Raw genomic sequence first — 11491 nt, 5'->3', positions numbered from 1 at the left:
TATCAAACACTAGGTATTCAGTCTGTATGTCTAGTAACTGTTGAAATAATGAAACAGACAGTGCCCTTCTCTTTCCAGTACTGTAAGAGCAGAATAAGGAAATGGAGGCTCTCCCTGGCTTAGGCTGACAGGGAAATGGGAGAAACAACTTCAGTGCACTCCTTTGCTCCAGGCTTCCTATTTGGCCTCAGCTAAATCAGTTTTCCAGCTGTAAAATAAGAATAAATCTAACTCCCCATTCCTTGAAGTGTTGTGAAAAGATGTATTATTGTATCAGACGCTCCAGAACAAGGATACTAGTCATCTAAAAGTTTTCAAAAAGATGGTCAGTATGATGCCTTCTAGAAACTTAATACTGGGTGATAATTTAACCTATCTGAAAACATTCTTAAAACTCTTTATTGGTTAGATGTTTAAGGGAAGGAATATGTTAAAACTTCAAAGAACAGTAGTTAGATTTTCATTGTAGCTTAAGCCACTGAAGACCAGTAAATGACTTCATGTCACCAATATAATGTTATCAGTGGCCCAAACCACCAATCCTGATCAAGCTTTTTAACAGACTACAGACTTAAATTGCCCACTTTTAAAAGAACATTTTCTGAAACACAATCCTTTAAATTTGTCTCAAATTGGTGATTCAAAACGAGCTAGTTCAAGTCATTAGTCCATCTTGAAAATCTCGGTCTTCAGTTTAGAATGGATCACCATATTTTGATGAATCCATTGCATTCAAAGGGTTCTATATAAACTCTCCTTCAAAAGTGTGGGATGTGGTAGTTAATGTGAGCAATTTCTACAGCATAAGTCATGGGGATAGGTTTCAGCTTAGAAATTCTGGTACAGTTAAAGATCTGAAAAATGAGTACAGAACAGAAGGGCTGGCTCAGTATTAACCTTGTGCAGTTAAATCAATACTGTAATACAGACCCTCGAGCTGAGACAGCATCACCCTTCCTGATCACCCCCACTTACTGCATGCTGCAGTGCATTGTGTAAACGCTTACCATTACAGGAAAGGATTTAAAAATAGAAACGAGGTGCAGTGGTTACCTTGGCGTTGGCTTTTGGAAAGGGAGGATGTTACAGACATTAGAGAAAAATCTTATCTTTTCCTTCTAAATGCATTGGGTGAGAGAGAGATCTTGCATTAGCTATACAAGCTGTATTCTGACACTGCACTGGTAAACCTCTCATTTTTGCAATCTCCTGGCAAGTTTAAAAGCCCCAGAGTAAGACCAGACCCACATACTTGATGCAGAATGCAATAGACTGCCTTCTGGCTCTGGGATCCCAGAATTTTTCCAGCGAAGTTGTACAAATCATTCTGTGATTGGTTTATTGTGGTTCAGTGACTGATCAAATAGAATCATCAGGTAAACTCAAAAATTTTTTTTCTAGCTAAAACTAATCACTTTAAAAAAAAAAAAAAAAAAAACAAACCAGACAAAACCTGCATTTCATTTTCACTTATTTTTCACTTTTGAAAGTCATGTTTCTGTAATGAATGTCTAAATTAGCCACTCTGTTTCTGTTTAGAAAATGTCAAAAAATATTCCACTACTTCAGGAGGTTTTATCTTAACCAGCATTGGTTTTTTCCTAAATTTGTCCTAATTTTTGCCTAGTTTTGTCCTAAAATTTTGAATAATTGGGAGAGGGGAAGATTTCTCTGTAAAAGGGTTTTTATTAAATAAATCATCAATCTTAAAGCTGTGCCTAGCTCTATTCAATGGTCTATTTAAAATGCATGTGTGTTCTTACTCCAGTCTTTAGCATTATAATCAGCTTAACATCACTGTTAAGCAAAAAAATCACTGTCAAAACTGATTCCATTATTGGTAGTCTTGCCGAGCAGCTCAAAGACTGAATGGACTGTGGGGCTAATTTGGCATCTGGAATGGGCTCAATTCTCATCTGTAAAGCTTGGCTCATCAGAAGGAGACTGTGGAGGATGAAGGGTGCTAAAGAAGAGCTTTTTCTTTTGTCACATGAGCCTACTGTGTTATTTTCCATTTCATTTCATTAAAACATAGAAATGTATTGCATGTTGATTTTAATTGTCACAATGAAACTATAACAAGATGATCCATGATTTTAAATATTTGAATCAAAATTCTGAGAACTATGGAAATCATTATACTGATTTCCACTTTACTCAGAATTATTTTTCTAAAAGTAACTAAAAGCTTAATATAATGTAATCAAATATTTTAAAATATTATTAAGGAAATAGTATTGGTCTAATAAAACAATATCAATAAAAATTAAGACAACATATTTTAAATCACTGTAACCATAGAAGAAAGCAAAAATAATTAACTTCAGTAGATCTTGCAATTTTTTAAAAATTTTATTGTCACTTCTGAGAATTCCTCCCATGGGCACCTTTAATATGGGTTTAGGATTCTAAAATTAAGTTTCTATGTTTGCTCAGATGCATCATTCTCTCTTCTGTCTTTAATCTTATTAAAGAAAATTTTCCTGTTATTATACGGATTAGTTTATTAAAACTCTTCATCTCTCTGCTTATACATTCCCTTCTGCTGCTTGAACTGATACACCCCAGTAATTCAATGTTGAATTCAAATCTATCTTTCTACATAGCTGCCAAAGTGGCTGTTTTTATTAGATAAAAATCTCCCATTTGCAATTATATTCTGATTTATCAGACAGCATTCTTGTGTCTCAAAACTTTTTTTTAAGTTCTTGTGGTGATTAATAGTCTCCACTTGAGAAGTTATTTTCAATGTCTTCTAGGCAAGTGTCGCCCATGTTGCTTCACCCATTCTAAAAATGTGTCTGAAAGTTGACCAAAACTATTTAACACTTATGTGGCTTTTTCATTATCTTTTCTCAGCATGCAGCAGAAACATAAGATATTTAAGAGGATATCAGAAGTGTCAAGTGTTGTCTATACTAACACTTGTCTATCACAAGAGTTTCATAATTATAAGACAAACCTCAGAAAAAAAATGAGATTATCTGGAAAAAAAACAGGTTGTAAAATACATTTTAAATACTTTATATTTACCCTCTGGCTTCTGAGCTTTTAGATATGCACTTCAGATATATTTTGTACCCTTTCCTTTGCAACCACTTGAACAGAAATTCCTAAAAGAAAATGTAAACTGAGATTTCTTAATCATAAACTTTTAGAAACTGGAGGCTTAAAGATAAGAATGTAAGAGTTGATAATTGTGCCTTAGGGTCTCCCAAGTTAATATGGAAAGCAACTGTTACTGCCAAGATCTGACTATTACCCTTTAGATTGGAGACTTGAGAAGTAACTGATTTAGATGGTTATGATGCTTATTCATTAACACACCACTAAGAAACTACTAATTCCTTAATTATCTCAAAAACACATCTATGTTAACTAGGAGTATTAAGTCACAATTGCACTGCTATGGAGAACCTTTGCAAGTCACGCACAAGCACTTTTCTTTTCCCCTCCCCATATAGTATTAGGGTGCAAGTCTGCTCCTGCTTACTCCGCCCTGTCATGCTAAATCTTTGGGGCATATGCTGGATGGGGAGCCCAGTGGGTTGTCTGGGGGGTTCTCCTCAGCATCGCATGGGACTTGGGTGTGCAGGTCATCTTCACCACCACCAGTCATCTGCTGTCCCGCTGTCAGAAGATACCACCCCTCTCTACTCTCTACTCAAGTCTACAACTTACTCCTTTTTATTATCTTCCTTCACCACCCTACCTACCATCCTGCTCCTGTGTTTTCCTCATTGGTCCCAGTTCTGCTGCATGCACACCTAAATACAATGTTTCCAACACCTTTACTTAGGCAAACTCAGCCTGTTCTGGTATTACTGATGCAATTACTCAGGTACAAGTGGCCTCGCATCCCAAAGCTACCTCTCAATTATGCTGTTCATGCTGGTTAGACTTAATTGACCTGTTCTGCTCTCTAGACATTGTAATTCTACTTTAGCCTTGACTCCCACATATAACTCTAATGAAGCACATGCAGTGCCTTATCTTAAGCACTTACAGTTTGTATACTAGAGCAACTGAATAATATGTTTTTGGGCTCACACAGTATCTTTGCCATTGAATAGTTTGCATGGTCCTTCTGGTTCCCATCAGATGCCTTAGGTGATTGTGTGACCTACTGCTCCAGCGGTATCTTTGGCTCACAGTAATATTATTACATTATTCAACACACAGTGCAATGAGTCTCATTAGTCATCTGTTTGTTTTCCTGCAGCACAAAAAGCAGATTTGAGAGTGAGGGTACTCAGATGGTAGCACTGTCACAAACTTAGTGCTATTCTCCAGCAGATGACATGAAGACGGTGTTACCTGTGTGCAATGTCTTGTTTGAGTGTCTGCCCTTTGCCAACTGTTAGCCAAAGAAGAATGATGCCGCTAAAAGTCGGTGTGGGACAAAAAAAAGTCATGTTTTCACCTGGTGCTGGTTTTGGCTGGGGTAGAGATAATTTTCTTCACAGTAGCTGGTATGGGGCTATGTTTTGGATTTGTGCTGGAAACAGTGTGATAACACAGGGATGTTTTTGTTACTGCTGAGCAGTGCTTACACAGAGCCAAGGCCTTTTGTGCTTCTCACCCCACCCCACCAGCGAGGAGGCTGGGGGGGCACAAGAAGCTGGGAGGGAACACAGCCAGGACAGCTGACCCCAACTGACCAAAGGGATATCCCAGACCATATGAGGTCACACTCAGCATATAAAGCTGGGGGAAAAAGAAGGAAGAGGAGGGAACATGTTCGGAGTGATGGCGTTTGTCTCCCCAAGTAATCATTATACATGATGGAGCCCTGCTTTCCTGGAGATGGCTGGACACCTGCCTGCCGATGGGAAGTGGTGAATGAATTCCTTGTTTTGCTTTGCTTGTGTGTGGGGCTTTTGCTTTACCTATTAAACCATCTTTATCTCAGCCCACGAGTTTTCTCACTTTTACTCTTCCCGTTCTCTCCCCCATCCCACCAGGGCGGGGGAAGTGAACAAGTGGCTGTGTGGTGCTTAGTTGCCATCTGGGGTTAAACCACGACAGCACCATACAGTTGTGAAAATAAAGATTAATGACTGTGGTTGCTTGCTGGCACGTGGCCACTGTAATCCCTGTCACACATGCATGTGGTATCAGGCAAATCACGTACAGTACAGGGGGGGGTCACCTGTGTCCCTCTCCTCCTGCCTCTTCTTGGGATGTAACTCTCACTCTCCCAGTGTCTCTGTTCAGAGATGACACCAAAGCTGATGGAGAAGGCAGCAAATTCATCACATTGGTTAGTGTGTTCAAGAGCTGCTGTTGGTCTGAACTTACTTGCAGTGTAAAACAAAGCAAGACCTTCTGGCTTTATGTTTCTATAGTAGCCTGGGGGTGAGGATGCTCCAAAGCCATGGCTCCCTTGTTGAGAATTATTAAAAAATCTTTGGGGTTTCTTAAAGAAGAAAAGAAAAAAATCCTATGAGATTTGCTCCTTGCTTATTGAGAGTCAACATAGATTCTTTGAAATCAGAAGGGTTGATCCATAGTTTATAGCAACATTATAACTACCTTAAATTCTGGCTTTTGCTAAGCACTTGGGCCACCTGTGTCTTATACACTGGGAATGTCTCTTTTTCATTTGCTTTTGTTATAGGAAGTACTTCTCCATACTTTAAGAAGCAGATTGTTGTTGCAGAAACATATAAAATGTTTTTCTGGTGTTGGTTCCAATGAGTCTAATCCAAACTATAAGCACTTTTTCAATACCTGTTTTGGGGTACTTTATTCAGTAACATTCAACTTATATATGCACACATACACATATATATGTACATTGAATATGAGGCATTGATTAGTCCTCTAAATATCACGTGTCATCCAGACTTCTCTATCCTAACAAATGCTGCAAGCTATATTGAAATAGATACATAGAAAGCTTTCGAAGTAGTTTCCTTTGAAGTACTGTCTTATTTGAAATTATAAATTTTTCTTATCAAAAGCAAAACATTCTGGAGTGAATTTAATCATGTAAAATTGTATATAAGAAATAAAGTGTTCAATATATCTAATTCATTGCAGAAGCTGCATTTATTACTTTCTAATTTATTTCCTCTGAAATAAGAAGCTGATGAGGAGAGCAGCACAAAGTGGACACACTGAGCAGCGGGTCTTAGCTTTTTGTCTTTGATGGTGCCAGAAGCGTATGCTTTCATTTCAACATGAATAGACAAAAGATATTCTCCGTTGCCTCCTTTTTGAGAGGTCCCATAAAACATCTGTGGCTCAGTGCACTTAGGAGATTATGATTGTAGTTTGAATGTATTTTACGCCACAAAAAGAAGGCAAGGCTCCTTGCACTTGGGGAGCTGACCACACAGTAATAAGCTAGGCTTTACTTTCAGATGCAGCAAAATATCATGGCTAGTACCAAATTTGTGTTATTACTTAACATCCTAATACTGACTGTTCAGTTCAGTGAGTCTGACAAATTGCCATACAACTACAAATCATGTGTAGCTTGTAACCTGTACTTGCAGCTCATCAGCCAGATAAAAACTCCATGACAACACAATGCAAAGATCTTAAAAGAATAAGCAAGTTACCGAATGAACCATCATTGAAAAACATGATATTCAAGTCCATCAGTTCTGAAATGCATTTCAATCACCTCTGCTGCTCTCATTTAATCTCTCCAGAGACTACCAGCCATATTTTAAAACCATTATACACGTATTCAGGCACTTTTAGTCATTCTGCTAAGACTAAGTTTGGTTCAAGTTTTGTGATGTTTCTCAGTTCTGCTACAGCATTCTTCAAATGAGAAAGTGCAGAAAGAGACTTACCTTTCTATCTATGTTTAATGACTACAAGTTAGATTTAAAAGCTATCTATCTGACTAAAACAGCAAAAATAAATAAAGGAACGATTAACCCTTTATTTTAGTTACACTGTAGCTGCAATGACTCTTAGCTAGTAACATTGTATTGACACCTTTCACATTATTTCATTTGATGTGATGTTTCATTCGCTAGAGTAATGAAAAATAGCCAGCTGTATATTATTGTTGATAAAGATGCTTGTAGTTATCTTATTGAACTAGACTAACAGAGAATACATGACAGAAAATTTTCCATCATCCCTTAATTACCTTGAACTTCAGTTTCTTTACTTTCTTCCCCATAAGTAATGTGTAAAAGTTGATCTTAAAGAGTGTAGTGGTCATAACTAAAACTCTATGTATTTCTTACAAATAATGCACATTCAACCAGGTCAGCAATTTTTTTCAAATACTGTTTGTTCCAAAGTATCCTTTACACTTAATCGTGTAAATAAAAAGGTATTTAACACTTTGGTTTGTGTAATAAATGCATGAATATATATGAAATATAATATAATTAAAATCCTTGTTAAAATTAAGAAAAATTGTAAAAGTTATTAAAAAAAAATGTTAAAATGGAGTAAATGGATCTTTATGTGAAGAAATACATGGGCAAACAGTAACATGACAAGGAGATGAGTATTCGACCTAAGCAGTCTAAAATAAAAAGCTTAAGAGAGTTAACACCAGTATTCTAAAGATCTGTGGCTATTTTCAAGTGTTAGATAATTTTTTACTTCCCCACCGCCCCAAACAAGTTCACAATGATTTAGTCAGGATGACCACCTTCTTTGCATGAAAGACAGACAGACAGAAAAGAAGAAGAAACTTGTCCATAAGAAAATATATGGCCCATTGTTCCTTTTGGAAAATGTCAACTTCATCCTGAACTGAGTAGCTGTTACGGGAATTCTGAATCATTTTAACTGAATCTGGATCTCCTGCCATGATTTTGCTTCCTGCTGTGGTATTCATGTTCTTAATTATGCATTTCTCATCGTGTGTTTTGAAGGTGGGTCTGAGGACCTTCATTCTACAGGAAAGGTTTCCTGCCCTGCTTTACTTATAGAGCAAAGCAGAATTCTTTTTAGAAACAGAGGAATGATGGAGACATATTTAACATGGCAAAACTAAAGGGCTGAGGTTGGGCTGAGCTGCTACTGAGAACTTAATAGGAGGCAGCTGGAAGGTTTAACCACCACAAGTGATGCAGGTGTAGTTTTAGGTGTCTTAAAACTTGCATGGTAGTCTCTGAGCATAAAATACTAATATTATGAGCCTGTAGCATTTTATATCTGTGTTGCTCAATTACACTAGTAAATGGTAGGTCAGCACTCTAAGAGGTGGAATCTGGCTCGGTCATTTGACTTAGGTTACTTGTGGTTTTCATTAAAAGAAGGAAGAAGATGCTTGCCCAAGAGAGTCAAATTCATTGCAGATATGAACAGTGAAAACTCTAGCGAGGTCATTTGGCTTAACTACAACATAAAATAACATAGCCTTCAGTGCTTAGAAAATTTCTGATCTGTGTCGAAACAATTTTACATCCCTATTTAGCATAAAGAATATACAAACAATATGTTCTCTCTTGCTTTCCATTTTAATTAGGTTGGAAAGTCTTACCGGGCCCATATGGCGTGTGCACAGTTAGGCATCCCTCATTGACTTGAGAATGAACAACTGTTACTGTTATGGTGTAAAACTAAACTATCATTCAAAGTCCATAAAGAGGTAGGTGATACCCCTTCCTAAACCAGGATGTTAAAATTATGCTAAACAGACCATCTCTGAAAATTGTTCTGTATTTCTAAGGGTTTTTTTCTCTCTGCAAAGGCACCTGTTTGAAGAGAGAAAGAAGCATTTCTTCCTTTTATTCAGTGCCTGGCAAATGCCATCACAAAGAGTGAATCAAACATCTAAAGGTGGTGAATATCCAAAGTATAATCCAGCTGTGTGCAAAAGGCTCGGTCTGAGGCCCAGGTGTCAAGAGTGCAACAAGTGGTGCCAGTATTTCCTGCTCACACTCCGTACTGGACTTTGTTTTATCCTTCATGAGAACTGTACTCTATACACTTCAGGCAGTTGAGTAAACACCAATATTTTTTCATTACTATTTTAAACATATTTTCAGATAATTTTACGATATAAAAGAGGAGTGAAAAAATCCCAGCACTTTAAGTTTATGATCAGTGAATATTTTGGAAAGAAAAGAGCTCATGGTTGAACAAATAGAGTGTTACTGAAAAATAATTAGTGTGCTTTGCCCTCAGGGGCATTGCTTTTAAATCTTATCCAGTTTACCCTGCTCTTGGCATTCTGCTGCTGACATCAAATGGACAGTTTGCAGTTAGTTACCTAGGCTGTGTCATAGATTTATGTGTCCCAGAAGAAGTGAACCATATAAAAGCAGCTTAGCAAAACCAGCAAGCCATTTATAATGTGTCTCCAAATACCTGCTGGCTTTTGCAATAAAATTCCAACGGCAATCGCCACAGCATCCAGAGTGCTGCAGAGCCTGCTTCTGGTTTGGATGGCGAAGGGGGTGGCTAGCTCTTTTTTGTCACTGATGTAAAATTGAAGCACACTTGCAACAAGACTTCAAAAATTGTTTTAAAAGCAGGGGGGGTTTTATATCATTTGTATCTATTTATTACCACTTTAAAAACTTTGGATCCAAGCCTCATTTAGTGTATGTTGAAATCAGTGATGCTGGGCTGATATACACAGATGCTGTGCATCTGACCTATAATTACTAGTCACATGAGTTTGATAAGCAAACTTTTATATCTGTTTTATAGGCAGAAAGTTTAAGAAGTGGAAAATTTTGAAGGTAGCCTCTGGTATTGAATGAATCAGCCATAGATTTATGGTGCTCTCCTAGGAGGGCTGCAGCTCCTTCCTTAACCTTTCCAATTCAGCATGCTCATTTTGTGTCCTGCGATGCTGAGATGCCTGGTCTAGCATCGCTTCTCCTGTGTTGTCTGGGCAGCTGATGCTTCAAACCCTGCAACAGTGGCCGGGTGCTCAGCTATAGACAGCCAAGCCAAGGTTTTCCAGTTGAGTGCTCATGATTACATGCCACAATACCTGTACTAGCATGTCTCGTGCCATCCTTAAAAGAAAGAGACTGTTGATCACCCTAGTCCCTTTTCTTTTTCTCTTTTCCCTTGTCATTTTCTCCAAGAAAATGATGCCATGCTTATTTTAATTCAGAATGGCCAGACATTTCCTAGCCAAGAAACAGATTCAAGGTGGGATTTCACAAGAGAGCTGAGCTGTGCTGTGACACTGAAGGCAGCCAGTTCAACTCACTGAATCAGGAGAAAACTAATTTAGGAAAACAAGACATTGGTTTCTTGGTAACCTGAAAGAGGTTGGTAAATTTCAGATATTTGTCAGACAATTGCAAAGGAGAGAGAAGGGCCATACACCTGTGAGCACTGACCTTTTAAGGAGCAATGACTCATTTAGCTGGTCAGCCAGAGATCTCCTCCTTGAGTTTTAAAGAGTAAAGTTATATCTATCCAAATCCCTTGAAAGGCATTGAAGAGGAGACTGGCTATAAAAGTCAACATGCCCCACTGACACAGGTGTGCTTTCTGATGAGTTCTCTCTAATGATCCACTCCCTAACAGTAGGAAGTTGGGGGATACATCACCTTGGTAGGATATGACAGCAGACCAGTTTTATAAGGGGTATAGAAAGAGAGACATTTCTGATTTATTAAGTCTGTTAAGCACACTGTTGTTGGGGTTTTTTTTCAAATTTGCAGCTGTCTTGTATAAATAAGTGCAACTGTGTTGCCTACTTTGGAGTTACACGAACATGTGCTTTCATTTGAATTCTACCTTGACTTGCCCTGAATGAAGTGCAACGTCATGGTAAGTAAATAGCAGGAGGGCATTCCTTATATAAGCGTGGCAGATCTCTGTGCTGGAGCACCTTGGGTCCCTGCAGAGCATCTTTAAAGTGAGAGAGCTATTCCAGCTGCATGGGCCAGTTAGAGAGCTGGTACCACAGTAGTCTGAAAGAAGTTTCTTCCAACAGAAGGTGGTGACCATGAAAACAACTCAACTTGTAGCAAGACAGTGAGATGCATGTTCGGACTCCAGGTCTCCTCCAGAAGTAGCTCACAGCACTTAGTGAAGCAGACAGTTCTGGAAAGAGCTTGCATTTGTTGTTCCTGATAATTTATACTGACAGTTATGTGAGCTCTGACAAGTGAGTAATGGGAGCAGACAAACTGATAGTTCTCAAAACAAGGTAGTTGGGTCAGTCTGAATCCTCAGCTTAGGAAAATATTGACCGTCGTGAGTTCAACATCACAGGAGGAGGCAATGTAAGAAATGGCTGGGACAATGACTGGGGCTAGAACGCATGAGTTTCTGTTCCTTACTTCATGCTAATCACCTTGACTTGTCCTGTGCAGTGGATCATGAATATTCATGTGTGTACAGTCCTTGTCTGAGGGAGAACTAGGTCCCTGGTACTCAAACTGCTGTTGCAAAATCAGATGGCTAATGGTATTAAAATAACAGTCATGATCAAAGGGACTATGACAATTGTAAACTAGTGGACGTCTATGACATTTCTGCATAGATGAAAAGCATCTCTCTGCCCTTTACAGTTGAATTCTGTAGTTGCTTC

The sequence above is a fragment of the Aquila chrysaetos genome, chromosome 3, assembly GCF_900496995.4.
Source record: "Aquila chrysaetos chrysaetos chromosome 3, bAquChr1.4, whole genome shotgun sequence".
NCBI lineage: Eukaryota > Metazoa > Chordata > Aves > Accipitriformes > Accipitridae > Aquila > Aquila chrysaetos.
The sequence above is the reverse complement of the archived record's forward strand: the minus strand, read 5'-3'. Positions refer to the sequence as shown.